The sequence below is a fragment of the Alexandromys fortis genome, unplaced genomic scaffold, assembly GCF_014885135.2.
Source record: "Alexandromys fortis isolate MF-2015 unplaced genomic scaffold, M_Fortis_MF-2015_v1.1 scaffold_66, whole genome shotgun sequence".
In the NCBI taxonomy this organism is placed as follows: domain Eukaryota; kingdom Metazoa; phylum Chordata; class Mammalia; order Rodentia; family Cricetidae; genus Alexandromys; species Alexandromys fortis.
This window is the reverse complement of record NW_026067950.1, coordinates 2,646,946-2,650,305: the sequence shown is the minus strand read 5'-3', so window position 1 is coordinate 2,650,305 and position 3,360 is coordinate 2,646,946. Positions and strand designations below refer to the sequence as shown.

Below are 3,360 nucleotides of genomic sequence, written 5' to 3'. Positions count from 1 at the left end.
TAGACTTGGTTATGAAGAAAAAGACATGAGGTGGAGGAGGAGTTGAGAGTATATGGGGAGAGCAGGAAGGGGGAAATTGGGGTCACATATTTCAATATACACACGTGTGATAAAATTCTCAAAAGTAAAGAAAACATTTTTTGAAAGAGGAAAAACTATCATCTCTTCAGTTTAAGAAAACAAAACCAAAGAGGAAGGCAACTTTCAGAGATTCTGTTTCTGATGAAGCGGCCTGAGCTTCTGCTGAGGACCTAGGGTAGGAGATGGGGTGGGGGAAGAGGAGGAGGAGGAAGGAGGTGTGGGGCGGAAGGGGTTGTGGCAAAGACCTCACCTCCTTGGTGGATCAGAGGAGAGAAAGTCGCTAGGAACATATCCAAACCCATTGTCCTGTCTCGTGGATTCTGTGCCGTTGGTAAAATGACCACCTGACTCGGGTGTGAGCAACTGAGGTAAGAATGAGACGGGTTTGAAGAGTCGGGGGAGGCTCACAATGGAACCCAGGGCTTCAGACAGGCAAGGCAAGCGTTGAACTGCAAAGCCACACCCCTAGTCTGAGGACCTGTGTCTACAGCAGTTTTAGGTCCGTTAGGGGAACTTTGTGGTCCACAGAGAGGCCTTGACCTTTTTCTCTGAGAATTCTGCTCGGGCTCTGCTCAGTCGTTACCACATCCCTACCTGTGTATCCCATCTCCAGCAAAAGGCTGTTCCCCAGGGCCGAGGACTGGTTCTGCAAACAGCCTCCTTTCTTTTTTTTTTTCTCTTTTTAAAAAAGTTTTGAGACGGGTTCTCATTATATAGTCCTAGCTGTTGGGTACTTGCTGGCCTTGAACTCACAGTAATCTACCTGCTTCTACCTCCCAAGTACTGGGATTAAAACTGGTGCCGCCAGCACCTCTGACTTCTGACTCTAATGTTTACTCACTAATCCAGCTTCTGTCTTTCGAAGCTTCTCTGGATTTCTCTGTCCTTGGCAGTGGCTCCAGGGACGTGCATCTAAGTCTGTGGGACCTGGAGTCCCCTGCACCTCCCCCGCCTCACTCTAGGGGTGGTTTTCTGCTAAGAACCAAAAAGCCTGCTAGACACTTTCTGGAAGAGCTGTAACCTTTGGCCTAGAGCCCTAGAGCTGAAGGCCCTCCCCTTTCAGCGGCTCAGCGGCTGCTCTGCAGAGGCCTCTGCCTGCTCTTTCAGTGTCTGGAGGACTCTGTTGGAGCATTTCCCACTGTTTAAAAAATACTACATTACTACACTGCTGTTATTCAGTTCCGCTTTTTCCTTCATTGCTTAACTCTTTAAAAAGGAAATTGGGAAGAAGTTCATTGCAGAGCCAAAGAACATACTCAAGAGAATGTCAGGGCTTCTCCAGGGAGTTGCCTCATTGCCTGACTTTATTTCTATTATAGAGCGAGAGCGAGAGAGCGAGAGAGCGAGAGAGCGAGAAAGAGAGAGAGAGAGAGAGAGGTAGCCAAGAGCCAAAAAGAAAAAAAAAAAGGAAAGAATTTAACATGGAGATTTCTTCTTTTAAGTGGATATCAGCACAATCACACAGTTACCATGCAGCACGCAGGCACCGCCAGCACCTCTCAGCCTATTCAAGTCTTTGGGTTTCTGCTCTGTTTCCTCAGCGCTAGATTTCGTATTCACTTGGTTCTGCAGTACATAGTCTGTCTCCTGCTTGCACGCCTTTTTAATAATGTGCCTTTCCTGGTATTGCTCATGCAGGGCCACAGATGGGAAACAGGAGGTCCTGGGAAACCGAGTGGCCTGGCCTGTGACATTGTTCCCTCTGGTTCCTGTCCCTTGTGGAAACCAAGGCTCTTCTGGCCTGTGGGTTCTGTGACCTTCTGAGTGTCAACCTACTTCCCATTTGGGCTAAATTTGAGCAAGTGAGTTTCCTTTGCTCACTACCCCCAACACATTGACCCAGGGACCCACACTCGCTCCGGACGTCACTGTCTCTGACCCTTGCCCAGTTCCAGTGCCTTCCCTGTGGGCTGTGCTTTCCAGGGGCTCCAAGCGAGAGGCAGATTGCCAGCAGACAAGTTTAGGATATACGGGATCTGAACTTGCCTGTCATTCATTCCTGCTGGTTTCGCCTACATGTATACGTTTGTGTTTATTTCCAAACATTCGAAGGCTAAATATACATTATATTTATTTATACAAAGTGCATGGCTTATATACATACTTATGTGTGTCACTCTTGTTTTAGAAAAAACTTAACTGTAACCAAGAGCTTTAAAAAACTTAATGAAAATTACATATCTTTCCCATTTACTCAAAAGCCTATTTATAAAAAAAGAAAGAGACGGCAGTGGTGGCACGGGACTTTAATCCCAGCACTCAGGAGGCAGAGACAGGTGGATCTCTGTGAGTTCGAGGCCAGCCTGGTCTACAGAGAGAATTCCAGGATAGCCAGGGCTGTTACACAGAGAAACCCTGTCTTGAAAAGGAAGGAAGGAAGGAAGGAAGGAAGGAAGGAAGGAAGGAAGGAAGGAAGGAAGGAAGGAAAAGAACTAGAAAGACAACTCAGCTGACTAAGGCACTTGCCACCAAACCTGAAGTCCTGAGTTTGATCCTCAGGACCTACATGGTGAAGGAGGGTACTGATTCCTCCAAGCTGCCCTCTGCCCTCCACTGTGGAGCATTTACCTGCCACCCCCAATACATAATAAATAAATAAACTAATAAAAACAAGTCTAGGTCTCTCCTTGCCGCCGTGTTCCTTTCACTGTAGCCTGCCTGAACGGTGGCTTCCTGACTCAAGACTGAGAGTTCTCTGTTGTCCTTTTCTAAAAGCCCTGAAATATATTGTTAGGTGTGGATCACACACCGGCCTGGAAATGAGTTCTTGTTCCTCATCCGATCCCTCTCTCCACACACCATCCTTAGGGCTTCCTCCTTTTAGCCTCTCTCCCCGTTCTGTCGTTTTCAATCTCCATGGACCAGACCACACGAAGCATCTCCTGTCTTGTGTGTCCTTCCGTGGCTGCCTCATTTCACTTAGTGTAATTTCCCCAAGGTTCATTCATGTTGTTATAGCACAGACCAAGACTTCTTCCTTAAAATTTTAAATTATGTTTGTTTGTTTACAGGGGAGTAAGTGTGAGCCCCTGGCGAGTACATGGAAGTCAGAAGGCAACTACGGAAGTCGGTCCTCTTCTCCTGCCGTGTGTTTCAGGGAGCAAACTCAGGTTGCCAGGCTTGGCTGGCAGGTACCTTTTCCCTCGGAGCCCTCTCACCAGCTTCTTCCTTTCCCTTTTTGAAGGGGTATTGATGTATAGCGCTCAGGCACCATGACACTTGGTGGAGGTCACAGAACAACTTGAGCGATGGTTCTCTCCTTCCATCACGTGGGTCCCC

At 47.6% G+C, this 3,360-nt stretch overlaps 1 non-coding gene across 1 annotated transcript; it reads right to left on the bottom strand.

The window, feature by feature from the left end:
• Window positions 1–1,044: 1,044 nt before the first annotated feature.
• LOC126506699 (U7 small nuclear RNA) lies at window positions 1,045–1,107 on the bottom strand. Its single transcript, XR_007593311.1, has one exon. It is a non-coding gene; the product is annotated as a U7 small nuclear RNA (small nuclear RNA).
• Window positions 1,108–3,360: the final 2,253 nt, after the last annotated feature.